This window comes from Protopterus annectens, chromosome 17.part0, assembly GCF_019279795.1.
Source record: "Protopterus annectens isolate FY-2018-M chromosome 17.part0, PAN1.0, whole genome shotgun sequence".
In the NCBI taxonomy this organism is placed as follows: domain Eukaryota; kingdom Metazoa; phylum Chordata; order Ceratodontiformes; family Protopteridae; genus Protopterus; species Protopterus annectens.
The window spans coordinates 810,149,018-810,174,073 of NC_056751.1; the positions used below are offsets into that span (position 1 = coordinate 810,149,018).

Genomic DNA, 25,056 nt, shown 5'->3' on the forward strand with positions numbered 1-25,056 from the left:
GACATTTAATAGTGCACTTGTTAAACCTGGCACAAAACCGACAAAGTACAGTTTTGTACCTACCATAAATGTAGATGTTCGAGTGCTAATACAGCTGCAGTAATCACAGATGGGTTTTCAGCCGTCAGGCGGTCCCTCGGTCGGCCGAATTCCAAGTCTTGGTCTGGCGTCGGTGGTCGTCGCATACTCTTCTGACGTCAGGAAGGCCAGAGTATATAAGACACAGCCGACGCCATGTTCTTCAGTCTTTCTTGCCCCAGATGTCAGGTGCCCCCAAAGGGAAGGCAATAAATAAATAAAGCTTATCTGCATATGTAAGCAATGCAAGGTAAAGCAAAAACAGTGTAAGCAAGCAAATAAAACATAGCAGGATAACCCAGTCAAATGGTATGAAGAGGTTGTTAGGCCCTATGCCTTTACCAAGTGGGGAAGGAGGGAGGGAAACCTGTACTGCAGCTGTATTAGCACTCGAACATCTATATTTATGGTAGGTACAAAACTGTACTATGTTCATCGTGCATACAGCTGCAGTAATCACAGATGGGTAGAGTCCCAAAGCTATGCATAGGGTGGTAGGTATTATAAGGAACTGGGTTGAGCCAGAATGCCCTGCAAAACAGCAGTGGCAAAGCCTGCTCTTATTCTGGAATATAAGGGCAGGTGGTAGTGTTTTGTGAAGGTATGTACAGAACTCCAAGTGGCTGCCTCCAAAATATCCTTAGTAGGAACACCTCTGAGGAAGGCTGTAGAGGTGGCTGTGGCCCTGGTGGAGTGAGATCTGATACCAGTAGGGGACAGGTTTCCCATGATAGAAATAACAAAACCGTATGCAGTGGCCAATCCACTTGGAAATGGTCTGTTTAGTAACTGGTTTCCCTTGAGCCCCTACGGCATAGGATACAAAAAGTTGTTCTGATTTCCTGAAGGGCTTTGTTCTGTCCAAATAGTAACGAAGCTGCCTATGGATGTCTAAAGAGTGTAGCAGCCTTTCCCCCTTTGTTTTGAGGGTTAGGATAAAAAGTAGGTAGGTGTATGGCTTGATTTAAGGCTACCCTGGATACCACTTTTGGCATAAAAGATGGGTTTGTACGAAGGGGAACCCTGTCCTGATGGAAGATGAGGAAGGGCTGCACCGCCATGAGAGCCTGTAGTTCAGAAACCCTACGAGCTGAAGTGATGGCCAGAAGGAAAGCAGTTTTCCAGGACAAATATTGCAAATCTGTTGAGGCAGCAGGTTCAAAAGGAGGCAATGTTAATTTTTCTAGTATGTAGTTAAGGTCCCAGGCTGGAATTGGTTGCTTCCTTGGAGGTCTTATATTCTTAGCCCCTCTGAGGAACTGTCGTAAGAGTGGGTGAGAGAATAAAGGAGGATCCGTGTTGAATTCTGCAGAAATGGCTGAGGCATGAATTTTTATTGAAGAAAAAGAGAGCCCACTGTTCAGTAGTTCAGCCAGGTACTGTAAAACCTGAGGCAAGTTCAATTTTCTAGGATTCTGGCCTCTTCTCATTCCAACAGCAAAACCGCTTCCATTTTGCGGAGTAAGCTTTTCTAGTAGATGGCCTTCTGGCCTCCAAAATGACATCCTGCACCTCCTTGGAGAGTAGGGTCTGTTGTGGTGTTAAGGAATTTTCCATGCAGCGAGGTTGAGTGTTCTCAGCTGACTGTGAAGAGTTTTGTAGTTGTTCTGAGTCAGCAGAAGAGGTATTAGAGGCAGGGACCAGGGAGGCGTACGCGTTAAGCTTCTCAGGAGTGGATACCAGTGTTGCCTTGAACAATCTGGAGCAATCAGTATCATCCTCGGCTTGTCTGTTCTTGCTTTCAAGAGTACCTTGGGCAGTAGAGGCAGAGGTGGGAATGCATAAACTGTCCATGCTGTCCAACAGAATGAAAGGGCGTCCACTTTCCAGGCCTTTGGATGGAAGGTCCTTGAACAAAACCTTGTCATTTGTTTATGTACCACATTACTGTGGTGTTGTCTGTCCTTATCAGTAATTGACCTGGATGCAGGAAGTCCTTGAAAGCTGTAATTGCATTTTGAATTTTGGGACAATGATGTATGTATTTAAGGTGGACAGGTCGAGAATTGGTCTCCAACTTTTTTCCTTTCTTGGAACTAGGAATAGTCTGGAGTAGAACCCCTTTCCTTGTTCTGCTGTTGGCACTCTTTCCACAGCTCTCATGTTTGCTAACTCCATTATCTGGCGTAGAGCCTCTGTTTTTTGATTTGGAGGTAGATTTGGCATTCCTCTTTTGACTGGTAAAGTGTGGAAGTGAAACCGGTAACCTTGATCTATGGTTTGTAAAATCCACTTGTCTTTTGTTATGTAGTGCCAGTTCTTTGAAAATAAGGTTAACTTTCCGCCTAGAGGAGCTGCTATTTGTTCCCTGGTAGGCGGATTTAGGATTAAGTCACTGTGGTTGTGCAGATGTAGTGGCAGTGGCTGTGTCTGTGCCTCTGTTGTTACCTTGCCACTGTCGTCCAATGTAGGCACCTCCTCTGGATTGGTTTCTGCCTCTGGAACGTCTATTCCTGCCCCTTTGAATAATTATTGCACGCATTTGTCCAGCATGTGGGCCCCCCATCCTAGGTCTGAAGCGTCTGTTGTGATGGTCTGGCTTGGTTGACATCTGCGAAAGGGTAGGCCTGGGTTTGACTGGCATGCCTGAGCCCACCATAGGAACTCCTGTTTTAAGCATGGAATTAGTGGGATTTCTGTTTCTAGACTGTGTCTGTGTTGGAACCATAAATTCTTTAGGTACCACTGTAGTTTCCTCATATGTAGTCTGGCAAATGGGACCAAGATTATGCATGATGCCATGAAGCCCAAGGCCTGCAGAACTTTTCTTGCTGTTAACTTGTTCAGTTTTGTTAGTGCCAAGAAGTAAAGAGGAAGTTCTTTTTGTTTTTCTGTAGTCAGGAATGCCATTTGTTGTACTGTGTCCAATTCCGCGCCCAAGAATGTCCTTGTTTGGGATGGTATCAGCCTTGACTTTTGTAAATTGACTGTGTGTCAGCTTGCTTTTGTTGTCCCCTTGTAGCAGGCAGTCGTCCAGGTATGGGTAAATTTGAATTCCCTGTAGTCTGCAATGGGCGATTACTGATGCCAGGCATTTTGTGAATACTCTGGGCGCAGTAGATAAGCCAAAGGGCAATGCTGAGAATTGATAGTGCTCTGATCCTGCAAGAAATCTGAGGTATCTTCTGCAGATTGGTCGAATGGGGACGTGCAGGTATGCCTCCTTGAGATCTAGAGTTACCAGCCAAGACTCCTTGCCCAGCATGGGAAGAAGTTGCTGTAGGGTCAGCATTTTGAATTTTGGGACAATGATGTATGTATTTAAGGTGGACAGGTCGAGAATTGGTCTCCAACTTTTTTCCTTTCTTGGAACTAGGAATAGTCTGGAGTAGAACCCTTTCCTTGTTCTGCTGTTGGCACTCTTTCCACAGCTCTCATGTTTGCTAACTCCATTATCTGGCGTAGAGCCTCTGTTTTTGATTTGGAGGTAGATTTGGCATTCCTCTTTGACTGGTAAAGTGTGGAAGTGAAACCGGTAACCTTGATCTATGGTTTGTAAAATCCACTTGTCTTTTGTTATGTAGTGCCAGTTCTTTGAAAATAAGGTTAACTTTCCGCCTAGAGGAGCTGCTATTTGTTCCCTGGTAGGCGGATTTAGGATTAAGTCACTGTGGTTGTGCTGATGTAGTGGCAGTGGCTGTGTCTGTGCCTCTGTTGTTACCTTGCCACTGTCGTCCTCTGTAGGCACCTCCTCTGGATTGGTTTCTGCCTCTGGAACGTCTATTCCTGCCCCTTTGAAATTTTGTGGAGTCAGGAAAGGACCAATTTTGGCAGGCCAGTTCCTGCTAAACCTTGGGGTTGAACCTGCAAGAAATCTTTAACAGTTTGAACAGATTTTGCCTTTTCTTCCATTTTCTTCATAACCTGCTGGGCAGGTGTACCAAACAAACTTGTCTTGTCCATAGGAGCATCTAGCAACTTAGCTTTAACATGATCCGGTAAAGCTTGTTCCTTTAGCCATGCATGCCTTCTTATCACTGTGCCTGTCATGGCTGATCTAAATGAAGCCTCCAGTGCATCATAGCCACATTTTAAGGAATGGTTGCTAACCTGTTGTATGTTATTTACCATCTCTAATACATATTTCTTATCAAGAGATTCATCAGTGGTTAGTTTTTAGTTAACTGATCAAGCATAAACTCTTGGTATTGTATCATGTGAAACTGACAGTTTAAAGCTCTAGCTGAGAGAGTAGCTGAAGTGTAGACCTTTTGACCCCATCTGTCTAGTGACCTTGCTTCCCTTTCAGAAGGAATAGGGTTTTTAGCTGTGGTCGCGGCTACTGCCTTGGGACACTGGGATATAGTTTCTGGGTCTGCAAGTGGGGCCTTGTAAAGGTGGTGATGAGTATCTGGCACCCTGTAAAATCTGTCTGGTTTGGCAGGGGCTGGGGGTAAAGAATCTGGAGCGGAGCAAACATCATTGAAAGCATCATCCACCACAGAGAGAACAGGAGGTATAGCTAAGGGCCTGTGCTGTGGGAGGTGCAGAAAGGTCCTAAGTCTTTTTCTGGAGTCTGAAAAATCCTGTTGCTGCCATTGGAACTGTTCTCGCATGGCATGCAAGGTTTCCCCAAAGCAGCATCAGAATCTTCAAAATTGGAGAAGGGAGCCTCAGGCTGATCAGTTATGTCTGATTCATCAGCAGAATCATCAGAAGACACTGGCTCAGGGGGCTCTGGCCTAGGTCTCTTCTCTGGGGGCTGAGAGGCCCTGTCTGGGTGAGATTGAGATCCTCTAATTAAAGAAATTAAATCTTCTGCCAAAGAAAGCATTTGAGAACTAGAAGAGGGCCTGGATGTGGGGGGTTTAACAGGCACTGTTTTAGTAGTCTTGGCTGCTTTAGCCCTGGCGAAGGCCTTAATGGACATGGCAGCTGGAGGCCTAGCAGCACCACGTGCTGGGGTAGAGACATCCAAAGGGATGGTGTCTGATAAGTCAACCACCGTAGTGGGTAAAATTTCTGAGGTCGATTCAAGAGTTGTAGCAGGGGCCTCAGTTGTAAGAATAGGTTCAGCTGTACTTTGAGCAGTTTTCTCGGTTTCGCCGAAACAGAGACACTCGGTTTGCTTTACCGTGGTTTCGCGAAACGCGGACGCGAGTGTCGGTCTTTATCTTTGCGTTTTTTGGGGGTAGTCGGAGGATCCGACGGCATAATGTACGCAAAATCAGAACCGAAAAACTGTTCTGCAAACTCCGACCGACGCCTAAGCGTTCGTCGGTTGAAAGAGGCACAGGCCGAACAGGCTGCTACGTCGTGGGCTGGGCCTAAACAAGGCAGACAGTAAGAGTGGAAATCTTTATGAGGTATTTGTTTCCCACAGGTTAAAAATTCTGGACGATGACCAGAAAAAACACTGTAAATACTTGGATGTAGAAAAAACTTTTTATTACGAAATAACACACCATAAAAAAGGTTAAGCGCTTTCAGCTGTGAATAACAGCCTTCCTCAGAACAATATTATACCAGTAAATTCAAGCCAAAATTATTTAAAGTCTACCTTTAAATAATTTTGGCGGTCATCTGGATGATTATTCAATTAAGTGAGTGTTTGATCATGTATAAAAGCTTGAATTTACTGGTATAATATTGTTCTGAGGAAGGCTGTTATTCACAGCTGAAAGCGCTTAACCTTTTTTATGGTGTGTTATTTCGTAATAAAAAGTTTTTTCTACATCCAAGTATTTACAGTGGTTTTTCTGGTCATCGTCCAGAATTTTTACTTGGTAGTGTGCTGAATACTGTTTCCCACAGGTTAAACAATTGTTAACTTTTTCTGACATCGGCTGAGGCAAGAAAGAGTCCCCAATGGGGTACTTAGCTTTAGAAGTCTTCGAAGTAGTATTCGGTAGAAGTAATCTCTGGATCCGACCGACCGGCACTTGCGAACAGCTTCTGCTTCGGGCGCCACGCGGCAAGAAAGACTGAGGAAAATGGCGTCGGCTGATGCTTTTATACCCGAAGACCAACAGAGATGACGTCGGGTGGAGTGCGACATCAGCCGAAGCCGGACCCGGACTTTAGAATCCGGCAGACTGCAGGGCTGCCTGACGACAGGACAACCCACTTGTTATGACTGCAGATGCATCCATGAAGGACATAGGGCCGATGACCCAGCGGTCTCGGGTACAGAAGACACCGCCAAAGGAGTGTCGTCGGTAGTCAGGGACTGCAAAGGCGTCTCGCTGAGAACCGGACCACGTGTAGCCTGTTTCGGCGTGGTCAGTGGAGACCGCTGGTCTAGCGTGTCGGTCCTTTTCCTTGCGTTTTTTGGATAAAACGGTAGTCGGAGTGTCCGACGACATTTTATAGTCAAAAGCTTTACCAAAAAAGTGTTGGGCGAACTCCGCCCGACGCTTGATAGTGCGTTTATTAAAGGTAGCGCAAAAGCGACAGCCCGAGACGTCGTGGTCTGGGCCCAAACAAGGTATGCAAAGGGAATGGAAATCCTTATGCGGTATTTGCTTCCCACAAGAAATACAATTATTAACTTTTTCTGACATCGGTCTGAGGCAAGAAAAGTTTCCCCAACTGGGTACTTAGCTTTAGTGAAGACTTCGGTTCCAAATATTTTCGTAATTCAGGAGCTGGCCGACCGGCACTTGCGAACTGCTTCTGCTTCGGGCACCGCGCGGCAGAAAAGACTGGAGAACATGGCGTCGGCTGTGTCTTATATACTCTGGCCTTCCTGACATCAGAAGAGTATGCGACGACCACCGACGCCGGACCAAGACTTTGGAATTCGGCCGACCGAGGGACCGCCTGACGGCTGAAAACCCATCTGTGATTACTGCAGCTGTATGCACGATGAACATCCAGTGACGTCGTGGTCAGGGCCTAGGCATTAAATACAATAGGAGTGGAAATCCTTATGAGGTATTTGCTTCCCACAAGAAATACAGTTATTAACTTTTACTGACATCGGTCTGAGGGAAGAAAAAGTTTCCCCAATGGGGTAATTAGCTTTTTTAGAAGACCGGTTATGGATTCGGAATGAAAATCTCAGGAGTAGGCAGACAGGCACTTGCGAACTGCTTCTGCTTCGGGCACCGCGTGGCAAGAAAGACTGAAGAAAATGGCATCGGCTGCTTCCTTTATACCCCTGTCGCTCTGACGTCAGGGAGGAGGCGACAGCAACCGATGTCAGACCAAGACTTTGGAACTCTGGCCATCTGCGGGACCGCCTGACGGCAGGATAACCCAAGTGTGATGACTGCAGCAGTGTAACATGAACATCCTCAGATTTTTGTTAACTGTGCTGTTTACGGAGGTGGGTTTGACTTTTGAGCCTTGCCTAAAAAAGACGCTATGGAGGCAGCAAGAGCCTTGGCCAGTATTCGAAAGCTTAGGGGTGACAGGTGCAAGCCATCTCTTGTGAAGCAAAGCGGTTTGGGGAGTATGTCGTCCCAAGCTGACAGACACTGGATCCCCTTTGAATGACACCAGAAGCTTAGCCAATTGTTGAAATTGAAATTTTTTTCTTTATACTGAAGTATCATTCTTGGTGAGGGCAGGATGCTACCCAGTGTCAGGGTCATACCTACCTGGGCTACATGATCAGACAGCTCTTCCATGTCTCTCCATGTAGTCCAGGGAGGTGTGTCTCAGGTCATTCACACCAACATGAACAATGACAGAGTCATATCTGTACTTGGGGGGCTCAGAGGCTTACCAACAGTCCTGGATACAGCAAATCTGTACCTGGACTACACTAGTTACAGGAAAGGCGGGGACCAAACTCAAAAGCGGGCTTTTAAACCAGAAAGTAAAAAGATATGGAAAAACTGCCCAAACGGTCAATGTACTACAATTTCTGGGCCAAACCCCACTCTTCCCGTGGTAGATAGGCTACCTAGTGCTTACCAATCCCACGGATAAGCTAGAAGGCTTCCCTCAAACACAAAAAGGCTTGGGGGGCTCAGAAGCTTACCAACAGTCCTGGATACAGCAAGTCTGTATCTGGACTAGACTAGTTACTGGAAAGGCAAGAAACAAGCTTAGAATTTTTTTTTTTTTTTTTACATAAAAGCAGCTAAAACAGCAGTAAATACAATTAAAATTGCAGTGCAGGCTAGCACACTTGAGTGTGTAGCAACATTACGGCAAATACAGTTTAAATAAATGCAATTAAATTAAACGACAAACAAGTGCAGAAGGCAGTAAATTAGAAGGCTACTAATAAGTAGTAATAAGTGCAGAGTAAGAGCGATTGAACAGATAGCATGCAGAACAGCAACTGAGATAGATACAGTAAGAGCAGCTGAATAAAGGGTGTGTGTAGATATATATATATATATATATATATATATAATTTACTTATTTATTTTTTTGAGAGAATCAGGTACTCTGTAGTACTTGTCAGGTTTTCTAGGGACCGGTGGTGAAGTGTCTGGAGTAAGACTGGATTCCACGAAGACATCATCTACAATATCCAGGACAGGGGGGTCTAGCTACAGGCCTGTGCTGAGGCAACTCTAAAAATTCTCTGGGACTCTTTTTGGACTGAGGATAGTCCCGGCATTCCCAGCGGAAATGCTCTCTTAAAGTATGTAAGGTTTCACAAAAAGAAAAATCCTCTGGGGGGGGGGGGGGGGGCAGAGGGAATGTCATCCTCTGCATCTGAATCCTCACAGGTAGATGAGGTTATGTCCTGGTAATCAGAAGGGTCACAGTCATCGGACTCCTGGTCTGTAGAATCAGAAGGAAACTCAATTATTTGTCTTTTAGCAGGTGAAGGCTGGCTTCCCCTAATTAGAGTAATAAGGTCTTCAGCCATACTAAGCATTTGTTTTTGTAGCATGGGAGCTTGAGCATGCGCTTTGGTCGGTTTTCAAGGTGTAGTGCAAACTTTGGGCCTGAGAAACTCAGTAGTTTTAGCTAAAAACAAAGTGGTCGGTTTAATATGAACATTGGTAGGTCAGAATACACCCTCAGAAGCCGCTGCCCGTACAGCGGCTCTGGACCCATCCAAGGTAGAGACATCTGCAGGTTCCATAGTCGAAGTATCTCACTACATACCAGACTCCAAATGGGTCTCAGCAGAGGCCTGCAAATCTGTAGAAGCCGGCATCAAGGGCTGCAAAAGTGCCTCACTGAGTACCGGCAGACTGGCGACTAGCTTAACCAAAGCGTCAGCAGTTTTAGACCTATGTGGTCTCTGTCTTTACGCTTTTTCGGAAGATCGGCAGTCGGATGGCTTATCGAAGTCATTTCGGAATAAGGAGAATGAGATCTAAAGAATTTAGCGACAAAGATAGCCCAACCATGAATGGTTTGGGCGATAAGGCACAAAACTGACAGCGAGGGACATCGTGGTCTGGGCCTAAACAGGTGACGCAGTAAGAATGAAAATCTGTGTGAGGTGTTTGCTTTCAACAGGCAAGAAAATTGTTAACTTTTTCTGACATCGGTTAAAGCAAGAAAAAAGGATCCCCAACGGGGTACCTGGCTTTAGAAGACTTCAGGTTTGAAACTCGAAAAACAAAAATTTCAGGTAGCGGCCGACCAGTACTTGCAAACTGCTTCTGGCTCCTTCTCGGCAAGAAAGACTGATGTAATGGCATCAGCTGCATGTTTTATACCCCTGACGACCTGACGTCATGGAAGAGGCAACAGCATCCGATGCAGAAATCCCAAGACTCTGGTATTCGGGCCGACTGAGGGCTACCTGCAGGCAGACAACCCAAGTGTGATGACTGCAACAGTGAAACACAAAGCTCTTCATATCCTAGTTGTAGAGCAAGCAAAATTTAGGTCTTAATCCAGTATTTCTGATGTGGTGTGTGTTTTTGGATGTGCAAAAGGATCTTCAAAACAAGGTGCAGGGATGCCTTGTATCTCAGGTAAAGATCACCTCTCAGAAGTCTGTATGAGGCAGAGTAGAGAGACAGTACTTTGAGGTGAGCAGCACAGGACACTGCATTTACTCCGTTTATTCTTCAAGAAAAGTACAGTTGTGTACACTTACCATAAATGTAGATGTTTGAGTGTATTCACTGTTGCAGTCATTACATTTGGGTAATCTGCTGGCAGGTTGCCATCAGCTGGCCTGAATAGCAAAGTCTTGGGTCCTGTGTCGGTTTGCTGTCTCCTCTTCCATGACGTCAGGTCATCAGGGGTATAAAACATGCAGCTGACACCATTTTATTCAGATTTTCTTGCCCCAGATGTCAGGTGTCACCCAAATGGGGAGCAAAAATATATATTTATATATAAATAAACAGAAATATATGTAAATGCACTTTTAGCAACATAAACTTTACCTTCATCTAAAAGCAAATACACCACAAAGGCTTTAGTATATAGTGAAGGAAAGAAAAGTTATAGAAAAGGGGGATGGCGGGTGGGTAACCCGGACTGCAACAGTGAATACACGCTAACATCTACATTTATCGTAAGTGTACACAACTGTACTATGTTCTTCGTGGTTTCACTGTTGCAGTCATTACATTTGGGTAGAATCCCAAAGCTATGTATGGGAGGATGGAAATAAATAGCATTAGGAGCAGCTATAAGGCACTGCAGAATTGCAGTGGCAAAGCCTGCCATGGATTTGGAGAAGAGAGGTAAATAATAATGCTTTGTGAAGGTATGAACAAGGCTTCAAGTAGCAGCCTCTAAAATGTCTTTGGTTGGAACCCCTCTGAGAAAAGCTGCTGAGGTAGAGGCAGCCCTGGTGGAATGTGACCTGATCCCCTTGAGCATAGGTTTACCATGGTGCAAGTAGCAGAAACGAATGCAGTGGCTTATCCATTTAGAAATAGTCTGCTTTGATATAGCCTTCCCCTCTGACCCTGCAGCAAATGCTACCAGTAGTTGCTCAGACTTCCTTAGAGATTTGGTCCTGTTTAAGTAGAAAGTACAGTTGTGTACCTACCATAAATGTAGATGTTCGAGTGTATTCACTGTTGCAGTCATTACAATTGGGTTATCCTGCTGGCAGGCTACCCGAAGTCGGCCTGAATTCCAAAGTCTAGGTCCGGAAACGGTTGTTGTCGCCTCTTCCCTGATGTCAGTGCACCAAGGGTATAAAAGATGCAGCAGACGCCATTTTCTTCAGTTTTTCTTGCCCCAGATGTTAGGTGCACCCAAAAGGGTAGGCTAAAATAATGACAAAGCATGCATGCACCAAAGTAAATTATTCCTTCAACTACAAGCAAATACACCACCAAGGTTGTATAGAATAGAAAAGTACAGATAAGTTCCAGCAAAGATAAGGGAGATGGTGGGTGGGTAACCTGGACTACAACAGTGAATACACTCGAACATCTACATTTATGGTAGGTACACAACTGTACTATGTTCATCGTGTTTCACTGTTGCAGTCATTACAACTGGGTTGAATCCCAAAGCTAAGGTAGGGGGGCTGGAGCTAAACAGGATTACGAGTGGCTATGAGGCCCTGCAGAAAGTACAGTTGTGTACGTACCATAAATGTAGATGTTCGAGTGTATTCACTGTTGCAATCATTACACTTGGGTTATCCTGCTGGCAGGCTACGCGCAGTCGGCCTGAACTCCAAAGTCTTGGTCCGGCGTCTGTTGCTGTCTCCTCTTCCCTGACGTCAGAGCTCCAGAGGTATAAAAGATGCAGCCAACGCCATTTTCTTCAGTTTTTCTTGCCCCAGATGTCAGGTGTCCCCAAAAGGGTAGGCCAAAAAACACTGCTTATAAAAGCATGCACTAAAATAAACAATACCTACATCTACAAGCAAATACATCACATAGGTTGTATAGGCTAGAGAAGTACAGATAAGTTCCAGCAAAGAAAGGGGGATGGTGGGTGGGTAACCTGGACTGCAACAGTGAATATACACTCGAACATCTACATTTATGGTCGGTACACACCTGTACTACGTTCATCGTGTTTCACTGTTGCAGTCATTACACTTGGGTTGAATCCCAAAGCTAAGGCTGGGTCTAAATAGAATTAGGAGTGGCTATAAGGCCCTGCAAAACTGCAGTGGCAAATCCTGCTCTGGCTTTAGAGTAAAGAGGTAAGTGGTAGTGCTTAGTAAAAGTGTGCAATGAAGTCCAAGTTGCAGCCTCCAAAATATCCTTGGTTGGTACTCCTCTGAGGAAGGCTGCTGAGGTGGCTGCTGCCCTGGTAGAATGTGGTCTAATGCCCTTAGGCACTGATTTGCCATGTTGTGAATAGCAGAAATTGTTTGTGATAAGTCCTTGTGCAGAATCTCTGAAGTTGGCAGTTGTGAGGGGAGGCAAAAAGATCTATGTCTGGGCATCCCCATTTCCTTGTTATGCTGAAGATTTGTGGATCTAGTTTCCACTCGTGAGGATCCATGAGGTTTCTGCTTAGTTCGTCTGCCAGAGCATTTGTTTTTCCTGGCAGGAATTGTGGTTGCAGGTGTACTTGGTAGGTCAATGCTGTGTTCCACAAAATCATGGCTTGTCTGCAGAGGGGGTAAGAATGTGTGCCCCCCTGCTTATGTACCACATGACTGTGGTGCTGTCCATTTTTATCAGCAGCTGTCCTGGATGAAGTAGGTCCTTGAAGGCTGTCAGGGCATTTTGTACAGCTAGCATCTCTTTTTGATTGATGTGTAGATGCCTTTGGCTTGGGGGCCATGTGTCCTGAATGCATTTTCCTGCCATGTGGGCCCATCAGGCATAATCTGATGCACCTGTTGTTAGTGTTTGCCTGGCTGTGGGGGTAAAGTGAATGGCTGTCCGTTGTTGTGATGACAGGCCTGTGCCCACCATCGAAACTCCTGTTGCAGGCAGGGTATGAGTGAAATTAATGATTCCAGGCTGTGGCAATGTTGAGTCCAAACACTTTTTAGATACCATTGTAGTTTCCTCATATGCAGTCTTGCATATGGAATTAGCAGAACGCAGGAGGCCATGTAGCCCAGAGCCTGCAGAATTGTTCTTGCAGACAACTGGGTCTTTGTTGCCATGTTTTCGAAGTAAGAAGTCAGTTACAAATGCCAGATGCTTTAGTAGAATGTCTTTGGTCTCTGCTTGACTAAGGCAGTCGTCCAAGTAGGGATATATTTGAATTCCTCATTGTCTACAAAATGCAATTACTGGTGCCAGGCATTTTGTGAAGACCCTGGGCGCAGTAGATAAGCCAAAGGGCAGTGCAGAGAATTGGTAGTGCATTGAGCCAGCTATGAATCTGAGGTATCTTCTGCAAGATTGTCTGATTGGGACATGCAGGTATGCCTCTGAGGTCCAAAGTTACAAGCCAAGCCTTCTTGCCCAGCATGGGCAGAAGCTGCTGCAGAAACAACATTTTGAATTTTGGAACGTCCAGAAAAGTATTTAGAATAGACAGGTCCAGAACTGGTCTCCATGCTTTGTCCTTTCTTGGTACTAAGAAAAGTCTTGAGTAAAAAATCCTTGTCCCTGCTCTTGTTGTGGCACTGGCTGAATAGCCCTCATGTCCATGAGAGATGAAACTTCGTTTTGTGCCTCTGCCCATTGATTGTGTGGCAGGTCTGGCAAACCTTTTGCCTTTGGAAGGGTTTGAAAGTGGGCCTGTATGAGCCCTGGGGCTGTTGTCTGCCTCTAGGGCATCTGTATCTGCCTCTTTGTGGCCTGTCTGACACAGGAAAGGACCAATTCTTAGAAGGCCAGTTCCTGCTAAATCTGGGTGGCTGTACCTGTAAGAAATCCTTCACTGTCTGCGTAGATTTAGCTTTATCTTCCATTTTCTTCAACACCTCTTCTGCCTTAACACCAAAGTATCATGCTGTAATGGCGCATCCAATAATTTTGCTTTAACATGATCAGGCAGAGTCTGTTCCTTTAACCAGACATGCCTTAATAATGACGGAACCTTTTACAGCGGCCATGCAAGAGGCCTCCAGTGAATCATAACCACATTGCAAAGTATGTTTTCTCACTTGTTCAGCTGCATGCAATAAATCCTGCAATTCATTGTTCTCAGAACATTCAGAATTCGTCAACATTTTCTGTTTTAACAGAGACATTAAGTATTGCTGATATTTAAGCATATGAAACTGACAATTTAAAGCCCTTAAACAGCCAAGGTAGCAGAAGTGCAAACTTTTTTCCCCCATCTGTCCAGTGCCCTAGAATCTCCATCTGAGGGGACAGGGTTTTTTTTGCAGTAGCAGTCTTGACCCCTTTGGGAACCCGAATCTGGAACCCTGTAGTATTCTGTCTGGCTTAACAGGTGCAGGAGGTAGAGAGTCGGGAGACAGACCGGACTCTGAAAATACATCTACAAAAGTCTCTGAGCCTTTTCTTAGAATCTGAATAATCTTGGCTCTCCCAGTGGAAATGCTCCCGCATGGTATGCAGGGTTTCCACAAATGAGTAATCCTCAGGAGGAGAAGCTGAAGGAATAGATTTCTTCAGCATCAGAATCCTCATAGGGAGGAATAGAGTATCCCTGTTCTGAAGAGGCGTCAGAGGAAATGGAAACCTGATCAGAGGAATCATATTCAGTGTCTTGCCTAGGCCTCTTATCAGGAGGGGGATGGGAACCCCTGATCAAAGTAATTAGGTCTTCGGCCATTTTGAGCATCTGTTTTTTAGTCATGGAAGTTTGTCCTGGAGAATGCTGTACCTGTTTCCTTGTCTTTAAAACTGTTTTAGTCTTTGTCTTGGATACTGAAGTTGGCCTGATATAAAGCTGTGTAGGTCTGAAATCACACTCAGAAGCAGATGCCTGCTCAGCGGCTCCAGACCCATTGGAGGGATTAGTTTCCGAAGGCCCAATACCTTGAGTATCCAGAGGCCTAGTCATCTCCACGTGGGAGTCGGAGGCGGCCTGTGGCTCTGAGGTAGCGGGTGTCAGGAGCTACGAAAGCGCCTCACTGAGAACCGGCGAACGGCCTAGAAGAGGCTTCATCAGTTTTGGACCTCGGAAGCCTGTCCCTTTCTTTTTCCTTGTGCTTTTTATGAACTCCGGTCAGTTGTTACCACGGCATTATGTAGTTAAACCTTCGGCCAAAGTAATGAAAAGCAAAATCGTACAGACGCTTAATAGTGCGTTGGTTAAATCTAGCACAAAACCGACAACTAGCAACGTCTTGGTCAGGGCCTAGGCAAGGAATACAGTAAGAACAAAAATCCTTATGAGGTATTTGCTTCCCACAAGTAGTACAATTGTTAACTTTTTCTGACATCGGTCTGGAACAAGAAAAAAGTTTCCCCAACGGAGTACTTAGCTTTATAGAAGACTTCGGTTCTGAAATTCAATTTCGAAAATCTCAGGAATCGGCCAACCGGCACTTGCGAACTGCTGTTGCTTCGGGCACCGTGCGGCAAGAAAGACTGAAGAAAATGGCATCGGCTGCATCTTTTATACCCCCGGCGCTCTGACGTCAGGGAAGAGGCGACAGCAACTGACGCCGGACCAAGACTTTGGAATTCAGACCGACTGCGGGTAGCCAGCCAGCAGGATAACCCAAGTGTAATGACTGCAACAGTGAAACACTATGAACATCGGCAGTGGCAAAGCCTGCCCTGGATTGTGAGTAGAGTGGTAAGTGATAGTGCTTTGTAAAAGTGTGCACTGAACTCCAGGTTGCAGCCTCTAAAATGTCTTTGGTTGGTACTCCTCTGAGGAAGGCTGCTGAAGTGGCTGCTGCTCTGGTTGAATGTGGCCTAATGCCCTTAGGCACTGATTTGCCATGTTGTGAACAGAAACGAATGCTGTGGCCTATCCACTTTGAAATAGTCTGCTTTGAGATAGCCTTTCCTTGTGATCCTGCAGCATATGCCACCAGTAATTGCTCAGTCTTTATGAAAGCTTTGGTTCTGCCCAAGTAGAAGCGCAGTTGTCTGTGTATGTCCAAAGAATGCATAAGTCTCTCACCCTTATTCTGCGGGTTTCAATAAAAGGTAGGCAAGTGAATAGTTTGGTTAAGGGCCACACTGGACACTACGTTAGGCATAAATGTCGGGTTTGTCCTCAGAGAAATCCTATCTGGATGGGAAATGATAAAAAGTTCCACAGCCATGAGTGCCTGTAGCTCTGAGACTCATCTTGCAGAGGTTATTGCTAGGAGCAGAGCTGTTTTCCAAGATAAAAATTTAATGTCAGCTGTAGCGGCTGGCTCAAAAGGAGGCAGCGTGAGTTTTTCCAATACATAACTGAGGTCCCATGCAGGTACTGGTGATCTTCTTGGAGGTCTTAAATTTTTGGCTCCTCTGAGGTAATGCCTTAGTAAAGGATGAGAAAAAAAGGTGGCTCTGTACTGTAATGAGCTGAAATGGCAGAGGCATGAATCTTACTAGATGAAAAGGATATGCCTTTGTCCAACATCTCAGTTAAGTATTGCAAAATCTGAGGAAAATATGGTACAATTGTGTCAATTCCTTGTGCCTGGTTCCAAGCACAGAATCTCTTCCATTTTTCAGCATAACATTTTCTGGTACTAGGCCTCCAAAACAACATCCAACACCGCTTTAGAAAGAGGGGTGTTTTGAATGACTACATTATCCGCCATACTGCCAGATTTAAAGTGTTGAGTTGGCTGTGCAGGATCGGATTGTTTTGTTGGGACAGTAAGTGCGGAATTTGAGGTAATGTCCAGGCAGGGCATTGAGACAGGTTCCTTAGGATTGGGTACCAGTGCTGGCGGGGCCAGTCTGGGGCAATCGGTAGCATTTTTGGCTTCTCTTGTCTGACCTTTAGGAGTACCTTGGGGAGGAGAGGCAGTGGAGGAAAGGCATATACTGTTAAGTTTTTCCAGCTGAAAGACAGAGCATCCACTTTCCATGCTTGCTTGTGATAAGTCCTTGTGCAGAATGTCTGTAGTTGGCAGTTGTGAGGGGAGGCAAATAGATCTATGTCCAGGCATCCCCAATTCCTTGTTATCATGCTGAAGACTTGCGTATTCAATTTCCACTCGTGGGGATCCATGAGGTTTCTGCTTAGTTCGTCTGCCAGAGTATTTATCTTTCCTGGCAGGAATTGTGCCTGCAGATGTACTTGGTAAGTCAATGCTGTGTCCCACAAAGTCATGGCTAGTCTGCAAAGGGGGATAGGAATGAGTTCCTCCCTGCTCGTTTATATACCACATGACTGTAGTATTGTCCATCTTTATCAGTAGTTGACCCGGATGAAGTTGACCCTTGAAGACTGTCAGGGCATTCTGAACAGCTAGCATCTCTTTTTGATTGATATGTAGATGCATTTGGCTTGCGGACCATGTGCCCTGAATACATCTTCCTGCCATGTGGGCCCCCCAGGCATAATCTGATGCATCTGTTGTTAATGTCTGCCTGGCTGAGGGCAAAGTGAATGGCTGCCCCTTGTTGTGGTGACAGGCCTTTGCCCACCATTGAAACTCCTGTTGCAGGCAGGGAATAAGGGTAATTGTTGTTTCCAGGCTGTGGCAGTGTTGAGTCCAAACACTTTTTAGATACCACTGAAGTTTCCTCATATGCAGTCTTGCATATGGAATTAGCAGAATGCAGGATGCCATGAAGCCCAAAGCCTGCAGAATTTTTCTTGCAGATAACATGGCCTTTGTTGCCAACAGTTTGAAATAAGTAGTCAGTTGCCTTTGTCTGGCATGAGATAGGCCATCTGGGCAGTTGTATTTAAGCTTGCACCCAGGAATATTTTCTCTTGAGAGGGTACTAGATTTGATTTATTTTCATTTACTGTGTACCCTAGGCATGTTAGTAATCTTTTTACAAAAGCAAGATGCTGTAGTAGAATGTCTTTGTTCTCTGCTTGAATGAGGCAGTCGTCCAAGTAAGGATATATTTGTATTCCTCTTTGTCTGCAGAATGCAATTACTGGAGCTAGGCATTTTGTGAAGACCCTGGGCGCAGTAGATAAGCCAAAGGGCAGTGCAGTGAATTGGTAGTGCATTGAGCCAGCTATGAATCTGAGGTATCTTCTGCATGCTTGTCTGATTGGGACATGCAGGTATGCCTCTTTTAGGTCTAAGGTCACAAGCCAAGCCTTCTTGCCCAGCATGGGCAGAAGCTGCTGCAGTGTCAACATTTTGAATTTTGGAATATCCAGAAGTGTTTAGAATTGATAGGTGCAGTATTGGTCTCCAGGCTTTGTCCTTTCTGGGCACCAAGAACAGTCTTGAGTAAAATCCTTGTCCCTGCTCTTGCTCTGGTACTTGCTGAATGGCCCTCATGTCTATGAGGGATGAAACTTGCTTTTGTGCCTCTGCCCATTGATTTTTTGGCAGGTCTGGCAAACCGTGCCCCCTTGGCAGGGTATGAAAGTGAAACTTGTAGCCTTGAGACACTATGTTCAAGACCCATTTGTCCTGGGTTATGTGCCAATTTTGATGAAAAAGTGCTAGTTTTCCCCCTAATGGTGCTGCCATTAGATAAGTGCTTGGCGCAGGCAGGGAGAAGTCACTGGGACTGGTTCCTGTATGGCTTGTGATTTGTCTTCTCGGCTTTTGGAGGAAGAAGCACCCCACTGTTTAGACCTGTGTGTGCCTTGGGGCTGGGATCTGCCTCTAGGGCGTCTGTATCTGCCCCTTTGTGGCCTGTCTGACACTGGAAAGGACCAATTCTTTGTAGGCCAGTGTCTGCTAAATCTTGGAGGCTGTACCTGTAAGAAATCCTTGACTGTTTGCATAGAACTTGCTTTGTCCTCCATTTTCTTCAACACCTCCTCTGCTTTAACACCAAACAAAGTATCATGCTGTAATGGAGCATCTATTAATTTTGCTTTAACATGATCAGGCAAATTCTGTTCCTTTAACCAAGCATGCCTCCTGATGACAGAACCCATAACAGCAGCCCTGCAGGAGGTCTCTAAAGAAGCAAAACCCCATTGCAAAGTGTGTTTTCCAACTTGTTCTGCTGCATGCAATAAATCCTGCATTTCTTTGTTTTCTGCACATTCAGAATTTATCAACATTTTCTGTTTTAGCAGTGACATAATATATTGCTGATACCTAAGCATATGAAACTGACAATTTAAAGCTCTTATACGCAAGGTTGCAGAAGTGCAAATCTTTTTTCCCCATCTGTCCAGCGCTCTAGAATCCCTGTCAGAGGAGGTAGGGTTTTTTGCAGTGGAAGCCTTGACCCCTTTGGGACCCTGAGAGATAGTTTCTGGGTCAGCAGCAGGGTTTTTAAAAAGAAATTTATCTGAAACAGGAACCCTGTAGTATCGGTCTGGCTTAACAGGAACTGGAGTCAGAAGTCAGATTGAACTCTGAAAAAACATCATCTACAATGTCTAACCCAGGTGGAATAGCAAGCGGCCGGTGCTGAGGTAGTAAAATGAAGTGTCTGAGCCTTTTCTTAGATTCTGAATAATCTTGGCTTTCCCAGTGGAAATGCTCACTCATGGTATGCAGAGTTTCCCCAAAAGAGTAACCCTCAGGAGGAGAGGCTGAAGGGATAAATTCTTCAGCATCAGAATCCTCATAGGGAAGAAGAGTGTATTCCTGATCAGAAGAGGAATCAGAAGAAATGGAAACCTGATCCGAAGATTCATATTTTGTCTCTTGCCTAGGCCTCTTATCAGGAGGGGGATGGGAACCCCTGACCAAAGTAATTAGGTCTTTGGCCATTTTGAGTATCTGTTTTTTAGGCATGGAGGCCTGTCCATGTGGCTGTTGTACTTGTTTCTTTGTCTTTAAAGGTGCTTTAGTCTTTGCCTTTGAAGCTGAAGTCGATTTTACGTATAACTGTGTAGGCCTGAAAACACCCTCAGAAGCCGATGCCTGCTCAGTGGCTCTGGACCCATCCGAGGGAATAGTTTCCGAAGTTCCAATACCTTGAGTATCCAGCGGCCTAGTCGGTTCCACGTGGGAGTCGGTAGCGGCCTGCGGCTCTAAAGTAACGAGCGTAAGGGGCTGCGAAAGCGCCTCACTGAGAACCAGCGACTGGCTTAGAAGAAGCCTTGTTGTCAGTTTTGGACCTCGGATGCTTGTCCTTTTCTTTGTGTTTCTTGTGAATTGCGGTAGTCGGATGGCTATCCGACGGCATTGCGTAAATAAATCTTCTGCCAAAATAGTGAAATGCAAAATCGTACTGACGCTTAATAGTGCGTTGGTTAAATCTAGCACAGAACCAACAATTAGCAACGTCGTGGTCAGGGCCTAGGCAAGGAATACAATAGGACTGAAAGTCCTTATGAGGTATTTGCTTCCCACAAGAAATACAATTAACTTTTTCTGATATCGGTCTGGAGCAAGAAAAAAGTTTCCCCAACGAGGTACTTAGCTTTTAATGAAGACTTCGGATCTGAAATTCGAACATGAAAATCTCAGGAGTGGGCAGACTGGCACTTGTGAACTGCTTTTGCTTCGGGCACCGCGCGACAAAAAAGACTGAAGAAAATGGCATCAGCTACATCTTTTATACCCCTGGCGCACTAATGTCAGGGAAGAGGTGACAGCAATCGATGCCGGACCTACACTTTGGAATTCAGGCCTACTGCGGGCAGCCTGCCAGCAGGATAACCCAATTGTAATGACTGCAACAGTGAAACACGAACATTCTTAGTTGTCTGTGTACATCCAATGAATGCAGAATCCGCTCTCCCTTGTTCTGCGAATTTGGGTAAAATGTTGGCAGGTGAATTGTCTGGTTAAGAGCCACACTGGATACCACCTTAGGCATAAAAGAAGCATTGGTCCTGTGGGACACCCTGTCCGGGTAAAATGTAACAAAAGGCCCCACAGCCATGAGAGCCTGTAGTTCTGAAACCCTTCTTGCTGAAGTGACTGCCAAGAGGAAAACTGTTTTCCAAGATAGAAATTTTATATCTGCAGTAGCTGCTGGTTCAAAAGGAGGCAGGGTGAGTTTTTCCAGCAGAAAGATGAGGTCCCATGCAGAAGTTGGCGATCTTCTGGGAGGCTTTAAATTTTTGGCCCCGCTAAGATAATGTTTAAGCAGAGGATGAGAAAAGAGAGGAGGCTCTGTGCTGTAATGAGCCGAGATGGCAGAGGCATGGATTTTTACTGAAGAAAAAGATATGCTCTTGTCAAGCACCTCAGTCAAATATTTTAAAATCTGAGGAATATTGGGCTTTGCTGCGTCTGTTCCTTGTGCTTGGGTTCCAAGCACAGAATCTGTTCCATTTATCAACATAAGATTTTCTAGTACTAGGCCTTCTAGCTTCCAAAATGACATCCATCACAGATCTACTGAGAGGTGTTGTTTGAATAATTAAATGATCCAGCCATGCTGCAAGGTTCACAGTTTGGAGCAGAGTGTGCAGAATTTGATTTTTCTGCTCAGACAGTAGATGAGGTATTTGAGGCAAGTACTATGGAGGAAGTTGAAACATATTCCTTAGAATTGGGTACCAGTGCTGGCGAGGCCAGTCCGGAGACTCTAGGATCATTTTTGGTTTTTCCTGTCTGACTTTTAGTCAGACCTTGGAGAGAAGAGGCAGTGGGGGGAAAGGCATAGACTGATTTTCAACTGTAGGATAGGGCATGCTCTTTACATGACTTCCTGTGATAAGTTCTTGTGCAGAATTTGTCCAGCTGATAATTTTGGGGAGAGGCAAATAGATCTATATCTGGGCTCCCCCATTTCTGTGTTAACATGCAAATGATTTGTGGATCCAGTTTCCATTCGTGCGGGTCCATAAAATTTCTGCTGAGATCGTCTGCCAGAGTATTTTGTTTTCCTGGCAGGAATTGAGCTTGAAGATGTATTTGGTAAGTCAAAGCTGTGTTCCACAATGTCAGGCTAGTCTGCAAAGGGGGTAGGAATGTGTACCCCCCCTGCTTGTTTATGTACCACAAAACCGTGGTGCTGTCCGTCTTTATCCGTAGTTGTCCTGGATGAAGCAAGTCCTTGAAGGCTGTCAGAGCATTCTGAACAGCTAGCATCTCTTTCTGGTTGATATGCAGATGCATTTGTTTTAGGTTCCATTTGCCCTGAATGCATCTCCCTGCCAGGTGGGCCCCCCAAGCATAGTCTGATGCGTCTGTAGTTAGAGTTTGGGTGGCAGGGGGTATCGTGAATGACAGTCCCTTGTTTTGGTGACATGTCTCTGCCCACCAAAGAAACTCCTGTTGTAGGCAGGGAATGAGAGGAATCATTGTTTCCAGACTATAATGTTGACTCCATAAAACTTTTTAGGTACCATTATAGTTTCCTCATATGCAGTCTTGCATATGGAATTAGTAGAATGCAGGGTGCCATGAACCCCAAAGCCTGCAGAATTTGTCTTGCAGATAACTGGGTTTTTGTTGCCATTAGTTTGAAGTATGTTGTCAGCTGCCTTTGTTTGTCTGGCATAAAGTAAGCCATCTGGGCAGTTGTATTCAAGCTTGCACCCAGGAATGTAATTATTTGAGAGGGTACCACAGTTGGGATTTATTTTCGTTTATTGTGTACTCTAGGCATGTTATGAGCCTTTTTACAAATGCCAAATGTTGAAGACGTGTCTCATTGTCCTCTGCTTGAATGAGACAGTCGTCCAGATAAGGATAAATTTGTATGCTTCTTTGTTTGCAGAATGCAATTACTGGTGCCAGGCACTTTGTAAAGACCCTGGGCGCAGTAGATGAGCAAAAGGGCAGTGCAGAGAATTGGTAATGCAAAAAACCTGCCTTGAAGCGGAGGTATCTTCTGCATGATTCCCTTATTGGGATATGCAGGTATGCCTCAAGTCTAGAGTCACTAACCAAGCGTTCCTGCCCAGCATAGGCAGTAGCTGTTGTAAAGTCAGCATTTTGAATTTTGAAATATCCAAGAACGTGTTCAAAATCGGTAAGTCCGGTATTGGACGCCAGGCATTGTCTTTTCTGGGTACCAGGAAAAGTCTTGAATAAAAACCTTGTCCTTTTTCCTTTTCTGGTACTGGTTGAATAGCCCCGATATCCATAGGTTCATAGGTAGGTACTAGGCTATCGGCCCTGGGGCCTATACAAGCCCAGCCAAAAAGGTACCCTGGCTTTTGCCACCCAAGAAAATTATTTTCCTGTGCCACTGTCGAGCAAAGCCACAGAGGTGATCCCAGGAGTGAATTTCCTATTTCCCATCCAATCATCAAGATTTTTCTTGAAGAGTGCTAATGAGGAACTTTGTTTGATATAGATAGGTAGTTTATTCCAGAGTATGGGAAGTCTCTGGGACAGGAATCTACCCCTCCGGCATGTTCTGTTTATTGTGGTGACAAGGTTTAGGTCCCTAGAGCATGTAGCTCGGAGGGATTGGGATTTCTTTAAGTGGAGCGTGTCCAACAGCTCTGGGTCTGACATAGCTTTGTATGTTAGGCAGAGATCACCTCTGAGTAGGCGATATGCGATGGAGTAAAGCTGCAGTTTTTTGAGACGGTCTGCGTAGGGCATCTGTTTGAGGCCAGTAATCCTCTTTGTGAGGTACTTCTGCAGCCTTTCCAGTTGTTGTAGATGTCTTGTGAGGTACATACCAAAAGGGGTGTTGCACTCTATAATGGGTCTAATGAGTGATGAGTAGAGGGGAACAATGACCTCTTTTTTTCTGGATGAGAAACCTTTTGTGATGAGGTGTGCCACGTAGAAGGATTTCCTGACTATTGTGGCGATGTGATAATCAAAGGAGAGACTACTGTCCACCTGTGTCCCAAGGTCTCATCACACTTTCGGTGTTAAGTATACTACCGCCCATGTTGTAGTTCATGGGTACAGAGTTTGGTTGTTTCTGAGCCTCTGCCCACTGATTTTGTGGCAGATCTGGCCAACCGTTTGGAATTGGCAAAGTATGGAAAATCTGTACTCCTGGGATACTTTAATACCCACTTGTCCTGGGTAATTAACTGCCAATTTTGAGCATGAAGTGCTAGTTTTCCCCGCAAGGGGGCTGCCAAAAGATAAGTGCTTGGTGAAGGTAGGGGGAAGTCATTTAGACTGCTTACTGTAGGGTTGTGCTTTGTTTCCTCCAGATTTGGAGGTGGAGGCACCCCGTTGCTTTGACCTGTAAGAACCCTGTGATTGGTATCTGGAGCCTTTTGAGCGCCTGGATTTGCCTTGAGTGGCTCGGTTGGACACAGGAAAGGACCAATTTTTAGTAGGCCAGTGCCTACTGAACCTGGGTGGCTGCACCTGCAAGAAATCTTTTACAGTTTGCATAGATTTGGCTTTGTCTTCAATTTTCTTTAAAACTTCTTCTGCCTTATTAACAGAGTATCATGCTGCAATGGGGCATCCAACAATTTAGCTTTAACATGATCAAGCAGATTTTGTTCCTTGAGCCAGGCATGCCTTCTAATCACAGATCCAGTAACTGTGGCCCTGCAAGAGGCCTTCAAGGAATCAAAACCACTTTGCAAAGTATGCTTTCCAACCTGTTCTGCTGAATGCAATAATTCCTGTAATTCTTTATTTTCCACACAATCAGAAATCAACATAATTTTCTGTTTCAGTAAGCCCATAACATGCTGTTGATATTAAGCATATGAAACTGGCAGTTTAAGGCCCTAATTGCCAAGGTTGCAGACGTTTAAACCTTTTCCCCATCTATCCAGCGCCCTGGAATCTCTATCAGGGGGGGTAGGATTTTTGGCTGTAGAGGCCTTTACACCCTTGGGATCCTGTGCAACAGTCTCAGGATCAGCAGCAGGATTTTGGAATAGAAAAATTTGTGGGAGTCAGGAACCCTGTAATATCTGGCTTAGTAGGAGCCGGAAGTAGAGAATCTGGAGCCATGCTTGATTCCGAAAACACACCAACAATGTCTAATATAGGAGGTATTGCCAAAGGCCTATGCTGAGGAAGAAGGAAATCCCTAAGCCTCTTTTTTTATTCAAAGAAGTCCTGACTCTCCCAGTGAAAATATTCCCTTAAAGTATGCAAAGTTTCTCCAAAAGAGTAATCCTCAGGAGGAGATGCAGATGTGATGGATTCTTCTGCATCAGAATCCTCATAGGGTGGAATAGAAAATTCCTGATCAGAAGAAATGGAAACCGGATCTGAAGATTCATAATCAGTGCCTTGCCTAGGCCTCTTAGCGGGGGGGGGTTGAGAACCCCTGATCAAGGTAATTAAGTCCTCAGCCATTTTGATCATCTGTTTTTTAGGCATAGGGGCCTGAGCACGTGGCTTAT

The 25,056-nt window shown here is 45.2% G+C and overlaps 1 protein-coding gene across 1 annotated transcript in view; it reads right to left on the reverse strand.

Annotated features, from left to right (window-relative positions):
• The window catches only part of EIF4G2 (eukaryotic translation initiation factor 4 gamma 2), a 1,765,983-nt gene that overhangs the window by 183,912 nt on the left and 1,557,015 nt on the right, over positions 1-25,056 (reverse strand). The window lies entirely within an intron of this gene.